This window comes from Magnolia sinica, chromosome 18 (assembly GCF_029962835.1).
Source record: "Magnolia sinica isolate HGM2019 chromosome 18, MsV1, whole genome shotgun sequence".
Taxonomy (NCBI): domain Eukaryota; kingdom Viridiplantae; phylum Streptophyta; class Magnoliopsida; order Magnoliales; family Magnoliaceae; genus Magnolia; species Magnolia sinica.
In genome coordinates this window covers 44910497-44936005 of record NC_080590.1, presented here as the reverse complement: position 1 = coordinate 44936005, position 25509 = coordinate 44910497, and the positions used below count along the sequence as shown (strand labels likewise).

Below are 25509 nucleotides of genomic sequence, written 5' to 3'. Positions count from 1 at the left end.
TGGTGAATGATACAATATGCCAAAACCAATTTTTAAACCATGCTCCAGTTGGAAAATCAAATGTGTAATATTTTGCTCATAATCCAAGTAATTGGGGCCCACAATTTGGAAAGCTTGGAATTAAGATATGTTTGAGGAGGCTTAGAAGAAGAAGAAGAAGAAGATGATGATGATGATATGTTAATTAAGAACACATGTGCAATTTTTCAGTGCCTGCATATCAACCATGGCACTGTGCCAGAGTATGGAAGTTTTCCTCTCCTTCCTTTGCATGGAACATCTTATAAAGCAAGTAAAAATATTTGCATTGTATTTACAATTCTAAACAGATGATCACACCTTCACAAAAGTCGTAAAGTCTACATTCTGATGTTACATTAACATTCTGACTGCTGAATTTGCAGAAAGAAATTGATAACACTCCATTGAGGAGGAAACCATGGATTCCTTGTGAGTAGGAAATCCTGAAGTTGAGAAGCCTGTTACGCGAATGGACAGCCCTGTTTCTCATACTTAGCCATTTAATGATCCTAACGGGACTGCCAGATCATCGTAGTCTGGCAGCTTGGGATGCACACATCCCTCATTCGAACTCGACATTTAAGGTTGAAAAGAAGTGGCACGGATTGATTCCATTGATACCTTGGTTGGGCTAGTCGGATTAAGTGGGGAAGAATATAATCTAGCCGGACAAACTCCTGATTCTGTGTCCAAATAAGCTAGATCTTCATTTGTTGACGGTTTGTCACTGTAATGTATCAAAATTTTACCTGTGGATTTTTCCTCTTGATCATGGCCATCATCCTGACTAATGCTTTGGCTTCTCCTATCCTTTGGGTTTGTGCTCCCATGTCTATCGCCTATGGTGGTAGTGTCATTCTTGTGGACTACTGGTTTTGGGTTCTTTGTTCTAACAGATCTTGGTTTAGGCCTCACATAACGGACATCATAGTCCTGATGATGACCCTTCACATCTCCACTTGGAATGTTGGACATTGCTGTGACAACCACCTGTTTATCGTGATTAGTGCGATCAAATCCTTCCTGGGTATTCTCTGATATGTTAAGGTTGCTCTCTGATATGCCAAGGTTGCTACTACCATCATCGTTCAAGAAATGATCGGGAGGACATTTATGGTCTGAATTAGCATGTTGAGCATCTGAGTCAGTTCCATACTCCCTGCCTTCTGGTTTGACATATGGAGGGGGGATCACATTGTTTTTGTTGTTGCTTGGATCTGTATCTTCCTTTGGTCTGTTGTAATCAAATGGCTGATGATCATGGCCATTGGTTGTAATGGGATGCATGTCCTCGGTATCTGTTTCCACCTCATGCTGTTCACTACGGGGAGAGTCAGATTTCTTTGATTGGTCCTGCAAAAAGTTCAGAACTGTTTCATTTAATTTATTTTCTATCGTTTTTTTATTGGTGATGTTTCATATGGTTTTGGTATATTGAAAACATGGGTCTTGACTAAAACCAAGCATACATTTGTTTCTAATGTTTTGAAAGTCTATATCTGCCCTTCTTATGTGGATGTCATGCAAATACAGCAAGTTTGGATGCACCATCGAATTGAATTGCAGTTGTTAGTCTAGTCAATTGGAACTAGTCGCACTATACTTCCTTTCCCTAGCATCCATATTGAGGAACTAGTTCCAAACTGCAATTGGATTACTTTTAACTTGGACTTTTAAGGAATTTAAATGCAGTGTGGGCTACTTCCTCATTACTTATGCTGGGAAACATCATTAGGTTTGTCATTTCCTCTTCATCAAAATTGAACATTTGCAATTGAATTTGCTTCTGCATCCAAACCGAGCAACAGACTTGAATGGAAATTTCCAGGGACACTTACGCGTGCAAGTTCCGATGGATTGGAGATCTTCTCATTGAAAACCTTGGAATCCCAACTTATAGAGAATTCTTGTGAAATGTCTTCCAATAACTGCAGCTTCTGAGCTATCGAATGAGGTTTGGATGCTATTTTCTCGGCGAACTAACAGTAAGAAACCAAGATGGTTATGGTTATAAGAATCAGGCCTGAGAATAATTCAAAAATTATATTGGGAGAGGGGCTTTGGAATAGCACCTCTTCATTTACTGATGGCTCCAGGGTGCCATCATATCTCTCTGTAAATATATGCCTGAGATCACGTAATTCCGGCAAATCAGCAAATCTAGCAGCCGCAAAAATAATAGTTGACACAGCCTCTATGCTTTGTGGAGGGCAATCCCTGCACAACAATCAACAAAGAAATATATTTATCATGGAAGTAATATATATATATATATATATATATATATATATATATATATATAAGAGCTTCATACTATTCTCTTTCTGATCTTGAGAGAAATGACTGCTCAGACCCATCTAGGTCAGTACAAACATACTTAATTTGAATCCACTTATGTAACAAAGGAAAAAAAAAAAAAAAAAAACAATGAGGCAATATACTTGAGCAATGAGTCTTTTGGCCAGAGTTGGGCTAGTGGGTGGAGAAGGGATAACACATTATCCCAAACCGCGAAGTATCCTCCTCCTCCTCCTTTTGAATGGCAATGAGAAGTTTATTAGCCCCAAACAAAAGGGCATACAAAAAAAGTTGAAGAGGGATGATGAGGAATCGTCCAACTTAACCTCAGGAGCGGAAATACATAGATTCTCAGAAATACCCAAAATATTTTCCCATTTATATCCTTTGAAGTGGGAATTTCCCAACGCTCACAAAATCACCATCCATTTGGCCCTTTGGAAGATTGCATTCCACTCTCCAATTTTTTGTTTATGGCTCTCGTAGGAGAGAAAAGTGTATGTGTATGTATGTGTGTCCAAGTGTTTGGGATTTTATTTGTATATGATGGCTAATTTATTAGGGTGTGAGGGCATATGCTGTGGACCATTCATTTATGTTCATTAAGGTTAATAAAATACCATTAGGGTGTGAAAGGAGAGATCATATAAAATTCCAAACACTCAGAGGCACATGCATCCGCATGCGCGCGCGCGCACACACACACACACTCTACTCTCTTACAGTTCTATCATCCCTCTCTCGCCATGAGGCTTTGACGAAGATCCGACAGGAACAGCTCCTGATGGGATTTCCATGAGGAGAAAATTGAATGTCCTCCAAAAACCTAAAATAGGACGTCCAACTAGTGTCTCCCAATTACACCATAAGAAGCTACATTGTGCAAACTAAGTTAATTTCATGGAGAATAACAAGAATATATAGAAGAGGTGGGAGATTTATAGGGATCTTAACAGGAATGCATCTTAACAAAAGGGAAATATCCTAATCTAGGAAGATTACTCAAATTTACATGTTGTTTTAATTCTCATTCAGTTGATTTTTGTATGGATTTGTAGTACTTGTAGTTGGAACATTTGAATGAAATGAAACAGCCTACAATTTCATTTAGTATCCATGACTATCAAACAATGACCATTCATTTCTTTTTTTCGTAGGTAAAATAATTTTACCAACCAATTCATTCGATACATGACTAAAATTTGGAGGAAAAAAATTATAGGATGTCAACCTAATTGGGATTACATACTAGGTTGATTGTGGACAAGAGAACTCACACTTTGGCAGTTAGAAAAATTGTTTATACTTCAAGATAACTGATACAGCGAGCCTACTTTTGTGCTTCACCTGATGATTGTTTTTGGCCTACACTTTTGGCGAAGGCTTTATCATGATGGGCCCAGCCTGATGAATGTTCAAACCTTGCATGAGTGCTACATTGGCATGAACATGATTTTTCTCTTCAATCTTTTTTTGAGGACCCAAACTTAATCTCAGCAATCCATGGAATGGAAATTCTAGACGTGATAAACAGAATCTTTCGAAGAGAGATTGTTTCCTGGAAAGCCTTTCTTCAGACCATTTTACTTTCCTCGCATCCAAACAACACCTTAATAAATTCGAGTTATTGACAAAAGTATTCAATTTCTACCATTTTGTTCAAATTATGAATTAGAATTATTTTGTGAAGTCACTTCTACCAGGATCTCATGATATCTATAGAATGTCATAGAACAAACCAATCATAATCTTTTAACACCTTAATTAATTTTTCAATAAAAAATCTTGGGTTATGTCAGCTTGGGACTTATGAACAATAGTATAACAGGTAGTAAGCTAATGATGAAAACACAAGAAAAAAAAAAAAAGTAAACCAAAACATGCAGCATGCAAGACTATATGCCCATGCTCGAACTCTAGTTGATAAAGGAATTTGATCGATTGTTAACATCTAAACATGGTTTAAAATGGCGGTTTTGGTCCCCAACTCAACCAGGACAGAAACCAAGTTGTATTGCTAAAACCGATACGGCTCATCAGAAACAGAGCAAGTTGGGTCACCAAAACCAGAAAATGTTTGAAAATACTTAAAAAATAATAAAAACTAGAAATTTCATGAAAAATAGAAAGGAATTTCAATGAAAGCCCAAAATTACACAACTCGGGTAACAAATGACTCAGGATAACTCGATGTGGCTTGGAATAAGTCAGCAAGAGTAAGATCAAAGTGGCAGTGGCACCGGTATGACTTGGGTGAAACCGGGTCAGATCTGATGATATTTTAAACCATGCCTTTGGATGACAACCATAAATTGTTTATATGAACTGAAGTGGTAGAACATGCATACCTTTGCTTATTCATGCATGGAAGTTGCTCCAGAATGCACCCACAGAACTGGTCCAGTAAATCATAACAGGATAAAAGGTTCTCCTCTTTTATAAGTCCTTCAACCTGTTTCCCAGCATAAAAGAAATCTTACAATAAACATAGCAATATATTGGTGGAATGTATTTCAATTATGATTGAAATGTTAAACGGTTGATTGGAGAGATCTTGTATTCCCAGTATGGAATGAGGATCTCATTCAATTAATCCAAGACAACATGAAAAGGATCAGATCCATGAGTCGCTCATCAACTCACATTGAGGGAGTTTCCTTCCCCACTCAAACAATGATGGAGAAATATTGGAGACCAATAAAGCCAAAGAGTCTCAGCACTGATGGAATCTGCAATACCAAGAGAACCATCTAAGGCTCCTCTGATAAATGGATATAGATGCTTAAACATTGGCATGATTCGGTGGTTTATAAAAATCTTGGATATGGATGCCTTCCAACCATGGTTTGAAAAATCGTCTGATAGGATTCAATAACATCCAAGTTGCATTAGTTTTCAACCGAAACCAAACAAGTCACCACACTGATATGGGACTGAAGGATCAGATCAAGTCAGATTGAGTCATATTAGTTTTGGTCTTAGGGTGAGTCGCACTCCAAAACTGACCACGGTATAAAATCTTGGCATTGATGGAATCTGTAATAACAAGAGGACCAGTTAACACTCCTCCTATGATATAGGGATATGGACAGTTAAATGTTGGCATGCCTCAAAAGTTGATAAAAATCGTATCGTTTGAATGACTCACCATCATCACCGAAGTCGTATAGTTTCAGTTCGAAACCAAACACATTGCCACACTGATGTGGGACTGAAACAGACCGAGTCAGACCGAGTCATGATAATTTTGATTCTAAGGTGAGTAGCACTCTGAAATCTCAGCATGATGGAATCTGCAATGCTAAGAGAACCAGCTAAAGTTTCTCCTATGATAAAGGGCAGTGGCATGACTCGGAAGTTCACAAAAATCTTGGATGTGGATGTCCTTAAAGCCATGGTTTGTAAAATTTTCACATAGGATGCACTATCATCAAGTCATATTGGTTTTGGTCTGAAACCAAATGAGTCCCCACACTGATACAGGACTAAAACAGACCGAGTAGGATTGAGTCGTGTAAGACTTCTTAATATGGGCCTTGTTATCAATGGCTTGGATCTACCTAAAGATGGATAATCTAATCGAGCATACCAGTGGACCCCATAAAAGTCATGGACAACTTGAAAATGCGTTAGGGGTGGCATGCTTTGTTACACTCTATTAATTAGACATGGAATATTAAGTGTGGAGTTGTAAATAAGGAGTTTCGATGGCTTCTTTTTTTCTTTTTTTTTTGAAATGAACAAATAAATAAAAATAAAAACTCCATCCATTTTTTATAAAGATTGACTAGGTCCCCATTCCTACATATGATCATGGATGAAATTCTCTCCCATCCCTTAGCTTCCTCTAAAGGTGTAAGGTGCGGAAGATCCGGTCCATCCATCTCATCCTATGGATTCTCAAATAGGCATGTAATTTTAATTTGATTATTTTGATTCCCTATGATCAATCTCTTATTCCACAATTTAGATTACATTTGGTAATCAATGCAGATTGGTGAATTATCCATTCATGGATTTTCATAGTTAGATTTGGGCCGTTGATTCCTACATATCGCATATCGATAATCAAATCTGGAAGCCCAAACCTTGGGCCTAATAATGCCATTTTTTCTTTGGTATTTGTAGGGCCCACTTTAGCCATTTGGACCAATTGTTCTATTTTTATTTTTGCTATCCTCGAGCATATTAAGGCATCTGACCAATCTAGCATGTGGGCCTTAAAACCATACATTTAATAGGTCTTCCCTTAAAACCATACATTTGATAGGCCTTGCCTTAAAACCATACATTTAATGGGTCTTAGTACGGTCAACGGGTTGCAACTGATTTTATTTTTTTCCTCAAAATTTTGCCCCCTTCGGAATATTTGATCCAGTAATCTTGTTCTCCTTGTCAAGAGCTTCAAATAGAGTGGTTACTCAGCCTAATCGGATTTCAGATGATGAAGAAATTGGACGAACAAGATTCATCACCCATTAGTGGGCCACATCTAATGTTTCAATGGTAAGATTTGAGTGAAATTTGGTCTGAATAACTAAAATGATATGATCTTCAACATGGACCTTCCAGATTATCCAAAATCTATCCATATCTAGCTGAACTGATCGTGACCATTTAAAAGGTTTATGGATAGATCTGATTCGTTTTGAATCAGATTAAGCTAAAAAAAAAAATCTTAGCCCATTCAACATTTCTGAACACATCCAACAACTCAGATTGACCTATGGATGGCCTAATTTTGAAGTTTTGATCAATCTAGTTATTATATATTATTCTTTACAATGAAAATGAACTATACTTGGTTTATCATTTTGTATAAGTAATCAAACTTAATAAATAAGATGGTTGGTGGCTTTCACTTGATGGATGACCTTAGTAATTTGGCATACTTGTTATTGAGTTCTGATTTGGTCTGAAATAGGGCCATTACCTATTCTACATGACTGATTTTAGTTGTTAACCTTTAAATCGTTGATCCAACCTTCAATTTAGGAAGGATTTCTCCCAACCTTTAGATGGCCAGCATTGGCTGCTTTTTTAGGTCAAATAATAAATATGATGGTTGATGGGTTTCACTTGATGAACATCGCTAGCAATTTGGTGTACATGTTATTGAGCTCTAATTTGGTCCGAAAAAGAGCCGCTACCCATCCTACATGCTTGATTTTAGTTATTAACCTTTAAATTGTTGATCCAACCATCAATTTAGAAAATATTTCTCCTAGTCTTTAGATGGTCAACATCAATCGCTTTTTAGGCCAATCATATTACTTTAATATGATCAGTTGAAGGTAGGGTTATATAAGCTATTTTGAGTCTAATTTTAGGGTATTTGGACTGATTTTGTTAGCCACCACAATGACCTCAATCAGTAAAAATTTTATAAATGTTGACTAATGATTTTGGGATTCAATATTAGGATTACATAGAGTTGCATTTGTGTTCAATGCGAGAGGTGACAAAAACACAAACAATCAACTTACAGTAGGACACAAGTGGTGTTGAGTAAATAATGAGGTAGTATAAGGTTGATAGACCCATTAAGTCATAAGTGTTGAGTATCTCAGATTTACATGACTAACATCAATTAGCTTCATGTTTAGGAGAGTACTAGCATCTCATGACTTCATCCCATAGGAGGAGTCGTGATGATGGGTAAAACTCTCGCCAAGATTGTATGGCTAGGCCCATCATCATCTTGGACAATTCAATTAAAGGCCCCAATCAATTAAATGTTAATTAAGAAATTGTGCCTAATACTTAGTTTAGATTTGTGAATAATTAAACACCCTATTAATGTGAGTGTATTTTTAATAAGCTAATGTTCTAATTCAATACAATTTTGTACCCCTTTCAACTGGGTCCAATTATCCCAAGTGGAAAGAGTACGTAGAGATAATCCTAGGGTGTATGGATATGAACCTTGCCTTGAAAGAGGAGGAGCCTCCTAAATCATCTGACATGAGTACTGAGTCAGAAATTACACACTACATGGCATGGGTCAAATCCAACAAGATGTGTCTCAAAATCATGAAGCACTCGATTTGTGTCATGCCTGACTCTGAGAAGGCTAAGGTTTTCATGAACGAAATACGAATCCAATTCTTGAAATCAGATAAAGTTGAAATGAGTTCCCTTTTAAGTAGATTAACTCGTGCATATTATAACAACCATGGAAACATCTGTGAGTACATTCTAGACCTGACTGAGGTGGTATGTAAGATTCACTCATTCAGTCTTAAAATAGAGGATGAACTCTTAATATACTTCGTCTTGAACTCCTTACCCCCTCAATTCAATATGTTTCAAGTTAACTATAATACCTAAAAAGACAAATGGACATTGAACAAACTAATTTTTCGGTGCATTTAAGAGGAGTAAAGGCTCAGTAAGCAAGGCAAGGCACATATTTTTCCATCTTGTAACCTCGAGATAAGGACATATTGGGAAAAAGAAAAAAAAAGTTATGATTAGCAGCCTTCAGGTTTTACAATAGGCAAATAGGCAATCAACATCTACCAGAAGATCAGTCGAGTAAAAAGCAAAAATAGAATAATAGTTGCTTCTTTTTATAAGAAGTCGTGCCATTAGAAGAAAAACTGCATTAAGTTCAAGCAGTGACTTGTAAAGAAGGGTATGGATAATGTCTTGGTTTGTTTTGAATATAATTTGGCTGACGTGGTAATAGATTCTTCATGAATAGATTCTGGTACAAATATTCACATTTGTAATTTTATGCAGGATATGCTGCAGAGCCAACCACCAACTGATGTTAAAGGAAATTGGGCAATGTCATTAAAATGGACGTATAGGCAATTTGAGTATGTAAGCTTTAGTTAGAGTTAGGTCAAATATTGAATCTAGTAGATACATTTTGTGTCCCTTCCATAAGTTGCAATTTAGTTTTCTTTTCTCATTTAGACAAATCTAGTTGTTCATTTAAATTTGGGAATAAAAATTTTAGTATTTACCATGATTCAAATGTTACTGGCAGTAGCAATACTATGATTAATTACTTATAACAATTGTACTTGAATACCTCTCACGTTTATAATGTGGATTCTTTGCATGGAAATAAGGAAGGAATTAAGATTGTGAAAATTCATCCAATGTGTGGCACAGGTGATTAGGTCATATCTATCGTAAAAGATTGGAAAAGCTAGTGCCGGAAGGAATTCTTTATTCTTTAGGCTTCTCCAACTTTAAAGTCTTTACAGATTGTATAAAGGGTAAACAGACTAGAATAAGGAAGAAAGATGTAACTAGGAGTGTGGGACTCTTACAGGTGATACATATAGATATTTATGGACCATTCCCTATTACATCTTGGAATAGATAGAGATATATTATCACCTTCATAGATTACTACTCTTGATTTGGGTATTTTTATCTTATAAATGAAATATCAAATGCCATGGATATTTTTAAAATCCATAATACTGAAGTTCAAAATCAACTTAATAGAAATATTAAAGTAGTGATAAGATCTTATCATAGTGGTGAGTATTACGGCAGATATGACGGAGCAAGTCTAAATGTAGGACCATTTGCTAAGTACCTATAAGATTTTGACATTGTTGCCCAATACATCATGTTTGGTACTCGAGAAAAATGGTATTGCTGAAAAGCGCAATCGCACCCTACTGGACATAATGTACAACATGATTAGTAAATTGACATTATCAGAATCTCTATGGGACGATGCGATCAAAACCCTTGTTCAAATCCTTAATCAGGTTCTTAGTAAAGTTGTATTGAAAACCCTTTCTGAGTTGTGGAATAAGAGAAAACCAAGTCTTTGATACTTCCATGTATGGGGTCGTCTTGTAGAGGCTAAGCCCTATAACCCACATGAAAGAAAACTCAACCCTCTAACAAAAAGTTGTTTCTTCATTGGATACCAATAAATGTCAAAAGGTTATAGATTCTACTATCCTTCCCATTACACCAGGATTATAGAAATTGGGAATGTCAGGTTCATTGAAGATATTGATAATAGTGGGAGCTCGAACATTAAAAATATTATATTCAAGGAAGAGCGGACTATGATCCCCAGTGCAGTCATTCCTATTAACATGGGTATACATTCTGTAGTTGAGCCACCAATCACTATAAATCGACATGATGAACTTCTTATACAACTCATTGAAGAAGTAAATCAAAACCCAATTCAAGAAAATAAGCCATTAAGAATATCTCAAAGAGAAAAGATGCACGTGATTCTTGACGATTACATCGTTTACTTGCAGGAGCACGAGTTTGACATGGGGGGAAAAGGATCCTGAGTCCTTTACACAAGCCAAACAAAGTATTAATTCTTCTCGATGGTTTGATGCCATGAGAGATGAATTAAAATCTATGAAGGACAATAAAATCTGGGATCTTATAGAATTACCTGAAGGAATTAAGTTAATTGTTTGTAAATGAGTGTTTAAGACCAAGCAAGATTCCAAATATAATATCAAAAGATATAAATCCAGACTTGTTGCCAAGGGTTTTAATCAACGTGAAGACATTGACTTTAAGAAGACTTTCTCACCAGTATCAAAGGATTCCTTCAAATCATAATGGCTCTTGTGGCTCATATTGATTTAGAATTGCACCAAATTGATGCCAATGATTTAGAATTGCATCAAATGGATGCCAAAACTGTGTTTCTCAATGGAGATCTAGAGGAGAATGTATACATGATACAATCAAAAGGTTTTACAGTCGATGACTCAAAACATATGGTTTGCAAACTTAAGAAATTCATCTGCAGGTTGAAATAGGCATCACGATAGTGGTCCTTGAAATTTCTTGAAGTGGTTTCCTCATATGGCTATGTAGAAAATACTGTGGATGAGTGTATCTATATTAAAATCAATGGGAGCAAGTTCATTATATTGGTTGGGCTAGTGATGAGAGGATTCAGGGGAAAGGTATCTCGCTGATATCCATTTGTAGCTGTTGTCCCTAAGGAGTTAACTGTCGCCCCAGCGTGGAATCGCTGGGCCACCTTTTCGTCAGTGGGTCCTTGCCCAAAGACATTTGCCGTTTCTTTGGTGATGTTTTTAGGATTTTCCTAGTGGACTCCCCTTCTATCCAAGATAGGTTGGGCTAGTGGTGGGGCTCTATGATGCCAAGATAGTCCTTGTTCCAGCTGAGTGGGTTGGTCCCTTGTTTTTTGATCTGGAAAATTTGGAAAGCTAGAAACTCTGCCAAGTTTGAAGGTATCTGTGTGTCTCCAACGGCGGTCATTGCTCGAACAAAATGGTGACTGAGGTGGGTAAGTAAAGAGGACGATATTCTGCCCTCCTCAGCTTGGGTGGGCCATCTCCACATGTCTATTCTGGGCATCGCCCAACCGCCCCACCCATCTATGAGAAGAGATGTGGTGTATTGGTCTAGGCCATGAATATTGGAAGAAATTGAATGTACATGGGTCGGCTAGGGAGAACTCGGGTCCATCGGGAGGGGCGGGATCTGCAGGGGAGCTGATGGCAAGATGTTGTTTGCTTTCTCCATTGTCTATGGGCGGGGATCCAACAACTATGCCGAGCTTAGAGCCATTCATGATGGCCTCCTAGCTTGCACTATGAAGGGTCTGGGGAAGGTGGTTGTTGAATCGGATTCCAGTTTAGTGGTGAATGTATTGAATCACATGACCTCCAAAGCAGGCTAGAAATGGAAGCACTGGATCTCTAAGATCACTGACCTCAATCGTCTAGGCATGTTCCGTTTTGTGCTCATCAAGAGGGAAGCTAATGGGCTGGCTGATGGACTGGCGCGCCAAGGTAGTGAGTTCCGCAGCCTCTGGTATAGCGAGGAGGCTCAACTTTCCTCCTCTGATCAGAGGGAGGATCTTTCTTGATAGTGTGGGGCTTGGTTCCATTAGAGAATCAGTCATTGTATAGGTCCTTATGATAGGTAGCCTCGGGTGCATTTTTTAGCCCCGGGGGTGTCTCGAAAACATTGTAATTTTCCTCATACATAAATACAATCAACTTCTTTTTTTCAAAAAAGTTCATTATATTGGTTTTATATGTTGACGATATTTTGTTGGCTAGCAGTGACATTGGGATGTTATGAATACTTAAAAAATCGTCTCAAATATTTTAGATGAAGGATCTTGGTCTTTTATCATCGACATTAAGATATGACGTGACATATCACATATACTGCTTAGTTTGTCACAAAACGCCTATATCAATAAGGTACATAAAAGGTACCGCATGTAAAATTGTGCTCCTGGCCAATCGCTATTGTATATGGCGATAAATTGGTCAATTCCAGTGTCCAAAGAATAATCTAGAAAATAATTGTATGCAATATTTTTCATATGCGTCATTAGTAGGGAGCATCATGTATGCTACCAAATATCCATTTTGCAGTTGGAATGTTTGGCAGGTATCTTTCCAACCCAAGGATGCAACATTGAATAGCCGCAAAAAAGGTGTTACGCTACCTGCGGTGAACAAAAGATTTCGCACTCACACATAGAAGGTCTGACCATTTGCAGTTGGTTAGATACTCTGACATAGATTTTACTTGTTGCCTCAACACTACGAAATCCACTTCTGGTTATGTTTTTATAATAGTTGGTGAGGTTGTGTCTTTGAAGAGCATAAAACAAACAACGACCCCATCCACCATGGAAGCCGAGTACTTTGCATGTCATGAAGCTAGAAATTACGTAATATTGTGATAGAGATTCTTCTTTAGTTTACGAGTATTGGAGTACATCATAAAACTATCGAGAATCTTTTGTGAGAACTCAATTGCGGTAAACTTCTCAAGAAACAACAAGCATTCATCAAGGTTGAAGCACGTCGATATTAAGTATCTAATTATGAATGAAAGAATTTAGAATCGTGAATTGTCTATGGAACTCATCGGCACTAAGCATATGATAGCAGATTTATTCACTAAGGGGCTCTATATCATGCTTTTTTAAGAGCATGTGACTTCTATGAGAATTATTGATCCCATAAATATATTTAGTTAGTGGGAGTTTAGTTTGATCCATAATGCACTAACATTTATAGAGATCTCATTTATACTTTGATGATTTTATTTACTAAGTTTGTTTTAGCTTCTCATTAAGTATGCACAATTTTGGTGTGAGTAAATAGAATTTAAGCCTTGTCTCATTTGAGACATATAAAGCTCCAAGACCTCTTAAAGATAGACACGTTTAATTACGCTACATATACAACCTTTGTATCACACTTCCGTGTCCTTGATCTATGCTGTTAAGGATGGTAGTATTTGTAACCATGATTCGTCCCACTTTGCAAACATTAAATTGTTTAATGGCTATCACGATCTAATGCTGGTAGTCCTCATGGACCAAATCGTAGAAGCGTTGCTCATATTATCTAACAGATAAATTGGTTAACCATTCAAATGTTTTTCTTTTAAAATGATAAAAATATATTTTGCAAAATATTTTTCAAAATGAATCTTATACATTGATCAATATAGCCCAAGTGGGAGAGTGCAAGACTTCTTAAGGTGGGCCTATTTGATCAATGGCTTGGATCTACCTAAAGATGGGTACTCTGATCAAGCATACCGGTGGACCCTACTAAAGCTATCGTCACATTGAAAACATGTTAGGGGTGGCTCTCTTTATTACACCGTATTAATTGGACTTGGAGTATTAAGTGTGGAGTCATAAATAAGGAGTTCCGATGGATTTTTCAATAAACAAATAAATAAAAATAAAAACTCTTTCATCTGGTTTTTATAAATACTGACGGGTCCTGCATACGATCGTGGATGCAATTTAACTTGAAACGAAACGAGTCACCTCGCCTCAGACCGAGTCGGTGTGAGTCATACCGGTTTTAGTCCCGAGGTGAGTCTCACGCCAAGACCACATAAATCCACAATCCAGCATTTGGGAACAAATGGGCACATCATGGGCAAACACAAGCTAGCCCGGGTCGAGCTGAAATAGCAATTAGGCCTAAAATTCAAGCTTTGGGTGAGGCTTGGGACAGAGCGAACTCGATTTGGAACAAATGCAATCATAAGCATCGACATGAATTTCGTAGAGGAAAGACGAAATTGATGAAACGGAAAGAATCGGTGAAAGGGAAGAGAAGGATAATACCCTGCGGTAGGCATTGTCTTCGAGGCCGTTATCGAGGAGCTGTGCAATGTCTTTCTTCAAGAATCTGACGATGGAGCTCTTCTTCCTCTTCGCTAGATCGATCTGGTATCTGACCCGTTTTAAACACGATTTGCTTCCAAGAACAAAACAGATAAGCAAGCAACACTATTCAAGATCCCCATGAAGAAAGAAAGAAAGAAAAACAAAAGAAAAATGAGTCTCTCTAGCTCTGTTTGAATTGCAAGTAAATACCATTGCGAGGAAAATCCTCGGCTGAGTAAACAACCCTGCAGCATCTCTCTCTCTCTCGTTCTCTCTCTCTCTCTCTCTCTCTCTCTCTCTCTCTCTCTCTCACATCCAAAGGAAAGAGATATATGGATTAGGAAGAGCTTTGTTGCGGATGCAAGACACTGGCCGCTAAACAAGGGCGGGAATTGAGGGGAGCCGAGGAAAAGAGAGAGGATGGAGTTCGTTTCTTTTGCCGCTCTTCTAGGGCCCACATGCTGATTGTTCCAAAATGATCTGAACCGTCCATTTTGCTGAATCAGTGCTACGCTTGTCACCCAATGAATTTTGTTAAATCTGTTCTATACGCATAACCCAATGAATTGTGTGGTGATGACACAAGCTCTATCCTGTGTCGCGTTTCGCCTGCATGTGTCGCCATGCATGCTGAATTGTCATAACCGACGTCAGTGGTTCCCTTTACCTCACCAAGTTCTGTGGGCCCCACATTGATGTATGTATTATATCCACACGGTCCATCCTTTTTTCGTGATTATTTTAAAGTATGATCCGAAAAATGAGGCAGATTCAATCCTTAAGCGGACCACAACAGAAAGCAGTGATGGGACAATGATGTCTACCGTTGAAACCTTCCTAGGGCCATCATGATTTTTATTTTCCATCAACCTGTCCATAGGTCAGACAGTCTTTGATTCAGGGAAATCACAAATAACAGCTTGATCCAAAACTTCCGTGGGCCCTCGATGTTTTCAAGGGTAGGCGTTTAATCTCCCATGCTTTCTGTGGGGTGGTCCACTTGAAGTTTGGATCTGCCTCTTATCTGAAAATCTAAAAGGATCACGGAAAATGGATGAACAGTGTGGATATGACACCAGAGTACTTGGTGACGTCAACCCACCATAGGATGTCGGTCGAGTGTGGCCCCGCAACCCGTTTCTTTCAGGACGCGGATTTCCTGCGAAAGCCTTTCGCAGGAAGTTCCTGCGCAAGAATGCTGTGTGGGGCCCACCATCATGTTTTTAGGAAATGTACTCCGTTCATCCGTTTGGTGAGCTCATTTTAGGAAAATTGACCAAAAACGAAGTGGATCCAAAACTAAAGTGGGCCACACGAGAGGGAAAGAAATACTTACCGTTGAAAGCTTCCTGGGCTCCACCTTGATGTTTATATGCCATCCAAACCGTTTATAAGGTTATTAACACAAGGATGAAGTGAAAATACAAAAAAAATTAGCCTGAAACAAAGCTTTTATGGTCATAAGAATGCTTCAAGAGTTCTAACTGAATCCCTACTGTTTCCTCTCGTGTGGCCCACTTTAGTTTTGGATCCACTTCGTTTTTGGTCAATTTTCCTAAAATGAGCTTACCAAACGGATGAACGGAGTACATTTCCCAAAAACATGATGGTGGGCCCCACACAGCATTCTTGCGCAGGAACTTCCTGCGAAATGCTTTCGCAGGAAATCCGCGTCCTTTCAAAGGAAGGAAGGGCACCTGGAAACGGATTGGCTACTCCTGCCACCAGCCAATGGCTGATGGTCGGTTCTCTGTGGTCCCCACCATGATCTTTGTGTTTCATCCATGCCGCCGATCCATCTATTTTTTATATAATTTTAGTATATGAGATAAAAAATGAGGTATATCCCAGCCTCAAGTGGACCGCATTATATAAAATAGCGTTAAAGGAACGTTGACTATAAAAAAAAATTTTGGGGCCATAAAAGTTTTGGATCAAGCTTTATCTCTGTTTTCTTACCTTTATCTAGGTCTTTATTACCTAATCAACAGATTGGATGTCAAATAAACAATACAATGGGCCTTAGGAGGATTTTAATGGTGGATATTCAATCAATATTATTTTCCTGTAGTGTGGTCCGCCTGATATTTATGTCCCTCTCATTTTTGGGATCAGGCCTAAACTGATACGTAAAAATGGATGAACAGAATGGAATGAAACGCATACATCATGGTGGGGCTCATAGAGCACTGACCACCGGCCATTGGCTGGCTGCAAGGGGAGTAGCCAATCCGTTTTCCCCTGTACATCAGTTTTTAACTCGAGCAGGTCACGTGAAAGGAACCTGTGGTGAGGAAAATGCCTACAGTTGAAACTAGAGTTATATATGAGTTTATACGAGTGTTGTTTTTTGAAATTAAGGTTATGGACAAACAGATTGAGTTCAAGCCAAGGACTGAGCTGCGTTAAATTGAGCTTATTCCAGCTCAGACTCAATTCAAATTTCATTTAAGCTCTCCAAAATTAACTTGCCTTGGCCAAGCTCAGTTTCGAATTGAGCACCTTTAAGCTTTCGAAAACTGAGCGAGCAAGTTATTCGATTCATGTATAACTCCAGTTAAAATCTTTTTTATTCCACCATGGTATTTACATGCCATTCAAACCATTTATAAAATCATTCCTGGCGTCATTCCTGGCGTAAGGAAGGACATGAGGTCGAGCACCATTTTTCTCAAGGGGATAATTGTTCCGAATCCACGGAACTTCCAAGGACTGCTCATGAATATTTCTAGAATCCACGAAGAAAAGAACAAGAAAAATATAAAATAAATTATATAAAATTCGAAATTGATAGATGATTAAAATAAACAAGTTTATAACCCTTTAAATAGTGATAATAAGCCATGTAAGAAATTTTGGAATCAAATTGCAACTACAACTCTTAGAAATCACAACTTATTATAAACAGACAGTCATGATGTCTACTAGTGCGTAAGGTTTTCAGAAAAAAATAGTAGTGTTCCATTTGGCTTCACCACACTGTTATCCTAATTATTCTAAGCACTTTTCATTTTGGGCACAACTTCTAAAGCCTAACGGATGAAGGGTTATAATCAAACTAAAACTTACTATTTATAATAAAAACGGAATTAAATAGTATTTCACAAATTCGATTTATGCAACTAAGCATAGGAGGGTTGAGTGGCTAAAGTAGCTTATCCTATCGCAAAATCATATATTTTACGTTTAATAACTCATTCCAATTTGCAAAATATGCCTGTTTTAAATTTTGCAGTGTGAATCATCTCCGTCTCCATTCCAGCCTTTTCTCATCCATCTTAGCTTGAAATTATCCGTGACTTTTCCTCTACATTAATTCCTAATAACTGAAAATACAAAAAATATTAGCCTTAATCAAGACTTCCACGACCCCACGAATGTTTCAATCCAGGGTGTTTAATCTCTACTGGTGTGGGTGGCCAACAGTGAAGTGTCAACAAGCGTGGGATACGGTGTACTAACGAGCTAACGAAAAAAATAAAAAAGAATCTCTACTGTTTCCTGTCTCGTAGACCACTTGAGTGTAGATGTGCCTATTTTTGAACTGTCCGGACATGAATCGAATAACAGTGTTACGGTGTGGATTTCTCTTCTCGAGTCCGGGTCCTCGGTAATCTGGTCATTAGGGATTTCCTGTTACCCTAATGGTTTGGCGTCCGAAGCTTTATTTTGTTTTGTTGCCTTTTTATGTGAGTGGTGACGTGGACCAATGAGCATTAGCGTATCAGGAAATCCCTGTTGACCAGATAACAACAGAGGATCCCGACTCCTAGTTGCTTCCGGCCACAAGAACTTAGGTAGGCAAGGACTCAAGCAACTCGTGCACATGATAATGAACACGTGTCAGAAATACGAGCCATCCATCGTGCAAGGATAACTGGGAAAATGAAATAATACCAAAAATTAATAATTATGCACTCTTTCAGTAAGCCACACATGTGGATTTAATTTGGACCATTGGACTTTTATTTTTCAAACTGCCCACTTTTCTCAGACAAATCTGATCTTCCTGATCGGTGGACCAACATTATTTCTGGTCCATTACCTGATGAATGGCCCGGATCTCTGAAGAGTATAACTTACAAACGGATCCGCGACACGTAGGCTGCACCCTCGCATGAGAGCCGCTTACGGAATCACGACAGCGACCGAAATAAGGTGGACCAAATCATTGCGGACCTAGGAACACTTTTCGTGCGTGAAAGCTGGTCGGTCTGGTTTTGATGGACGCGGATTGTGTAGTGAGGAGCTCACCACGGTACAGCGTAGTGAGTAAACTCTATGGGCCCACCTTGATATATGTATCATTATCCATGCCGTCCATCCATTTTTCCAGCTCATATTAGGGCGTGAGTCCAAAAGTGAAGTACATCCAAAGCTCGGTTGGACCACACAATAGAAAACAATGGGGGTAATGACATCCATGGTTGAAACCTTCCTAAATCCTAAGTGATTTTTATTTAACATCCAACCTGTTCATGAGGTCACACATGTCCCAAATATCTGCTTGATCCAAAATTTCCGTGGCCTTTAAGAAGTTTTTAACGGTAAGCGTTCAATTTCTACTTTTTCTATGGTGTGGTCCACCTGAGCCTTGGATATGCTTAAATTTTGGATTCACGATCTAAGATGAGCTTAAAAAAACAGATGGACGGTATGGATAGTGACAAATACATTATGGTGGTTTAAAGAGTTTGCTCACCACCATGTAGCATGGTGAGCTCCTCCACGCTGGAGTGATTCTATTTCCATTTTCCAGGATGCGGCTTTATATAGTGGGTAACTAATCAAGCGAGTAAACTCCGTGGGCCCTACCATGATGTGCGTGTCCTTATCCATACCGTCCATTGATTTTTTCAGCTCATTTTAGCATTAGCCCAGAATTGAAGCACCTGTTCATAAGGTCACACTGACTTGGACGAGGGGAATACACAGATATCAACTTAATCCGGAACTTCTGTGTTGCCTAAGAAATTTTCAGCCGCAGACGTTCATCCGTACTGAGCTGAAAAAACGGATGGACAGCGTGGGTAAAACATATACACGTCATGGCGGGGCCATCGCATACACAACTGGCGTCCCTATTTCAAATCCCATCTTCAAGAGGCAAATACAGACATGCACCAAGTAGCAGGTGTTCAACCAGGTACGCTCATTTGGATGGTTTCATCATTGCATGCATCCTGAAAAGAAGGTCAACGCACTCATCTTAGATGCAACACAAATATCTTTAAAGTAAACGGTTGGTAGTTTTCTTTCCGTTTCCTCTCACACCTAGGGCCCACCTGATAAATTGACGGAGGGATTTATGGGTCAGGTACATTCATCATGTGAGCTCCTCTACGAATGGCTAGATAGTACTATGTGCCGTGATTTATGGTTTTTACTTGCGGATGAGACATCTCCTCGCGGTGTTGGGATCAAAATCTTGTCCATTAGATGGGGTAAGCTCTATCAAAGGATAAGGTCTTTAATTTGGGAGAAAATTGATTAAATATTTATTATTCTAATACATAAAAGGTGTAAAAGCTCACATAAGGTGAAATAGTTCATTGAAAACTTTAAGCATCAAATAAAAGACACTTATTGTAATAAAATTTATCTAATCAATGGGGCAGCCAACTAAAAAAACCATGATTATGGGCCTAATCATCGGATTCTATCATGAAATGCAATGAATCATTATAATATCTTCCTTTAGGTCGAGATCGCAACACGTGAGTGGTCTTCACAACATGAAGCTGGTTGAATATTAGCAACATATGTCCAAACAATCCAACACATTTATAGCAAGATGGACCATCTGATTCTATACCATTAATACCGTATATCCCTTCCCATTTAGCTCTAACTAGACAATGAACTCATTTGGGTACACACAATTTGTTTGGAGACAAACGCCACCCTGTTGATCCTTAATGCACAAGACTTGCACCATGCCATTGAATCTGAGACCCACTGAGTAACTTCAATCATGACCGCTTTAATGGAACATGCAACCAAGAGTATCCACTAAATCCTAAAACTAAAACCCCGCCCTATCCAATTGCCCCTAATAAATATTCTCGATGCCTATAGACAAATAGACGGGTGAATTGAATCATATGAGTCACTATTTTTAGACTGTTTAGCTACTAGCAATTCATGGACCCTTATAAACCAAACAAACAGGACACCCATAAATATTGTCCAATTAATGCAATTAGGTTATGATCAATAAGATTAGGCCTACATGACCAATGCCAATAAGTTTGGCCATATTAAGAGTTATGCAAACCGTTACTTCAAATGATGAATAAAACACACTCATTTATAGTTAACTAGAGTTTCCATAAAACTATATTCATTTATGTAAGTGCTATAGTGTATAAAGCACACCTTTGTTTGTCAAATTTCGTTGAGACAAAACAGCTTATGAAGTGGTTTACCTAACGTGGATCAAGATGGAAAGTTTAAGTCGTAATTTCAAGTCATGAAAGTTCAAAATCTGCTTAGTTCAATACTTTACTGAAATTCAAGTCAAGAAGTAGTTCAAGATGGAAAGTTCAGAATCTACTAAAGTTTAAGCTGATTGAGTTCAAGTTCTACTACACTTCTAGTAGAAGATCAAGTTTCATCCTCAAGCTCTATTAAAGATTCAAGTAGAAGAACAAGTTTCGAGAAGTTCAAGCTACTTCAATGTTCAGTCTTTTCAGGTATAATAGACCTTAGAAAGACCTTAGGCTTAGGTCCTTTCATAACATAATCATATATGGGTCTTTGTACTTAATATACGCTAAACTTCGACTAGTCTAGGCTTAGGTTCGACTAGTCTAAGCTGTGGCTTGACCAGTCTAAGAAATCTTCGACCAGTCCAAGTTTGAATTCAGAAAATAGATTTTTCCGTTACTTCCTTGACCAGTCGAGCAGTCTGTTCGACCAGTCGTAGAGGGGCCTTCGACCAGTCGAGGGTTGCTCGACTCGAAGTCCAGCAACTAAATATATAGCATCCTCGACCAATCGAAGCCTATGCTCGACCAGTCGAATAGGGCCCTCGACTAGTCGAGTAGGGCCTTCGACCAGTCGAAGTTCGATTTTATCCGATCACACTCAAATTTTAAAAATTTGTTGAACCTTCGACAAGTCAAAACAACAACTTTTTAGCCTATAAATAGAGGTCTTCTCTCAATCTGAAATTATCAAATCAAGCTAAGAAAAGCATTCATCAAGAGAGAGAGAGAAGTCCCCATTATTGTCAAGTTATTGCATGGTATTTTTTATATTTCTTTAATAGTTTTTGTTTTAATTCCTTAATCTCCTTTTTATGAATCTCATTTTGTAAAGAGAGTAGATATTCTTCTTTGAGATCTTGAGGAATTCAAACAAGTAGCTTTTGGTTTGAATCGATTTAAAATCTATTTAGAACTTAGAACCCTCATTCAAATGATTGAACATTGAACAATCTACTTCAAGAGAAGCGGTTCTACAGGATACATCAAGAGATGTGTCTTCAAGGTAACGATAACTATATTCCTATCTTTTGTATTTTGGTTACTTTGAGATAGCAAGAAAATCTCAATTGTTGGTTTCTCTGAGATAGCAAGAAAATCTCAGTGTGGGGTTTTTGTTTGTGATAGCTCTTTAAAATCACAACTGTATTAGGTTTTAAGGTGACCCTGTGAAAACCTTGTTTATAGTGAAAGTCAATATCACATGGGTTGTGATTATTGAGAGTGGAGTAGGTGTGGCTGTTTGAGAACAGTTGGTGTACACACCGAAATACTATAACTCTTGATGTTAGTGATGAATGTTTACTTTTGCATTTGTGGTGAATGATTGTAATTTTATTTATGCAAAAGTGGTGAATGTTTTTAATAGATAGCTTTATTATCTCTTGCTTGGTTTGACATCTTGATCCTTACAGACATTCGTGAAATAAGGTTGTCATACCTAAAACTTTGTTTCTGGTGAAGGTTGTCCTACGAATTAAGTTTGAATCAAATTTTCAATACTAGTGCTATTGAGATTTCTGATTTATTTATTATTTCAGTTCTTTAATTTTTTTTTTAGCATAGTCCTATTCATCCCCCCCCCCCCCCCCCGGAGGACTGTTTAGCTTGCCTTTTTCAATTTATTTAATGATTGAACTATATGAGTACCTTATAATTCTTGACCATTAAACTAAAATTACCATATCGATATTTCCTTAGAAATCACAACCACCTCTGCCAACTCAATGCCACTGGCCACTGGTAAGTAAGTTACAAGTAACATAACTCCAATCATTTGGGCACCTTATGACCATTTGCATGTGTGGTATAGTCTATACATGCTACAGACAACTACATAATCATGATTGGACATCAGCCATGCTAGAGTGGCCCAACCAACAACCAAGCAATACATGTAATCCACCACACATTCTAAACAAAGCATTTCACACAACTTGCATAACTCAATTCCCTTGATTACAGGCCCTTAGTTCAAGAAATGGAGTAAACGTTTGTTGTATTTGATGTTTTAAATCTAATCAGATTTTACGCAAATTTTTCGTGCAGCTGCGAGAGCACGGGATTTGTTTCCGATTTTGTTTGGGATTCTTCCTAAAACTATATATATGGGTGTAAACGAGATTAGGAGGTATTATTCTAAGGGATTCTAAGGCTTTTTAAAAGGGTTCTAATATTTTTAAAGGGTAAAGCAAGGGAGAGATTTGAGGATTGCTCAAGTCTGGTAAGTCCTTCCTCTTTGTAATTTCTGGTTTCATAGTGAAGATCCGTCGCTTTGTGCCGTGGTTTTTTCCCGAAAGGGTTTTCTACATTAAATCAGTGTTCTCTTATGTTTGCTTGGTGCTCTTAGATTGTTATCCTAGATCCATCTCTGTGTGATTCCGCAGTCCAAAACCCGACAAGTGGTATTAAAGCTATCGTTGGGGCACAAATCTAGATCTGCAGGATTAACATCAATGGGAAATGCCAAGTTTGATATTGAGAAGTACTCAAGAAAAAATAATTTTGAGTTATGGAAAATTAAGATGATTAGTCTATTAACCAAGAAAGGCGAAGCTAAAGCTCTTGAGGAGAAAAAATCAACTATGAAAAGATGAAGAATGAGATACTCTTGATAGTAATGCTTTAGCCTCCATCCGTTTATGTCTCACGAATGAGGTTCTCTATAATGTTTTGAGGGAGAAAAATGCGGCTAGTTTATGGGCGAATTTAGAGGATATCTATACAAAAAATTCTTCTGAAAATCGCCTACACTTGAAGCTATAGTTGTATAACTTCAAGATGACAGAGGGTGGAGATCTAGAGGCCCATATCAGTAACTTTAATAAATTGGTTTGTAAACTGCTGGATAAGGAGGAAATGATTAAAGATGAGGAACAAGCATGTATGTTGTTGAACTCTCTTCTGGCATCATATGAGTCATTCAAGGACACAATATACACTATAAATAAAACCCTGAGTGTCGACACAGTTATCTCAGCCCTTTAAGGGAAGGCCATGAGAAAGCTAAACAGCGGCATGGGGACATCTTCTGATGCATTGCTTACGAGGGGAAGAAATAATGAGCAAGGTACAGGATTTTCAAGACCTAAATCTAAATCCAAGGGCAAGGGTAAAGGAAAATTAAATTGCTAGAACTGTGGGATGATTGAACACATGAAAAAGAATTGTATCAATCTTAACGCGAAGAAAGAAAACTCAGAGGCTTCTTCTGAGGAGGCCAATGTTGTCACATTTGATGAAGAGACAAGTGGTGGTGATGTTCTGTTCGTGTCCATGATTGATCACTTGCACGATAATTAGAAAGATGAATGGATCCTTGACATAGGAGCATCATATCACATTACTCCTCATCGGAGTTGTTTTGCCAGTTACAAGGAATGCGATGGTGGACAAGTTTTTAGCTACGGATATAAACCGTAGCTAATTTGCTACGGTTTTAATCCGTAGCTAAAATCTACTTAATCCGTAGCTAAAACATACATTCCACCATCATCTTATTAGAGATTAATGGTGCTTAAGAGGCTCCATGCGGCCCATTGGAATATATGTATTTTATCTAAGCCGCCCCTAAATTCTGATATATAATGTCAGTGGATGAGCCCAAAAAGTAGGTAGATTAAAAGTCTAAGTGGACCACACCATAAGAAATAATAAAAAATAAATTTCTATCGTTAATATTTTATGTGGTCCGGTTACGGCTTCGATCTAACCCATTTTTTGGATCAACCCTTAAAATGGTCTTTTAAAATGAATGGACGGAGTAGATAAATAACATTAATCACGGTGGGCCCCACAAGATCTAAGATTAAGGACTTAGAAGTGTCGTCCGTCAACCCCAAAAAAAATCCCGCACGCGACCCAAATCTCTCTCTCGCGCGCCTGCCCCTCTCCCAAAACCCACTCTCTCACGCCCGCGCCTCTCCCAAAACCCAATCCCTCTCTCTCGCGCCCCCTGTGTCCCAACCTCTCTCTCTCGCTAGGGTTTTCAAAACCCCCTTTCGCTACAAACTCGTCGTTGATATGTGATCACACCATGTGCTAGGGTTTTCAAAACCCCTTTCATCCTATCCTCGTCATCACCTCGTCTCCTCCACCAGCCGCAGCCCCTGTGACCACAAATTTCGTCCGCAGCCACCGTCCCTGCTCCACCAGCGTCGCCACTTCCACCAATCAACGCCAACATTTGCCCATCGAGAGCTCGATTCGGAGTTTTAGCTGATTTTTCTTATTTCAAATCAAGGGTTTTCTGTTTTAGAATATCTTTTCTTTTTCCCTTTTCATATTATATAATTTTTTTGACTTTTAGCCATTTTTCCCCATTCGATTGGATGGGGATGGTGGTGATTTTTTGATGAAGTTGAAAATTTTTGTGTGGTTGTTATACATGATGGGGAATCTAGCCTGTGCAGAGTGCACATGCTAGTTATCCTATTCCCTTAGTGGGCCCCGCCGCCAAGCTGCAGCCGTGGGATGCTTCTACTGATCCGTAATGGGAGGGTGTAAGAGAATGTTGTCAGCTGAGGACATTGGAAGGGAAAACGCTCAACCCATTTC

General features: G+C 38.4%; 1 pseudogene; it reads right to left on the bottom strand.

Moving 5' to 3' along the window:
* Positions 1-294: 294 nt before the first annotated feature.
* On the bottom strand, positions 295-25138 carry LOC131232381 (uncharacterized; annotated as a pseudogene).
* Between the last annotated feature and the right edge of the window lie 371 nt (positions 25139-25509).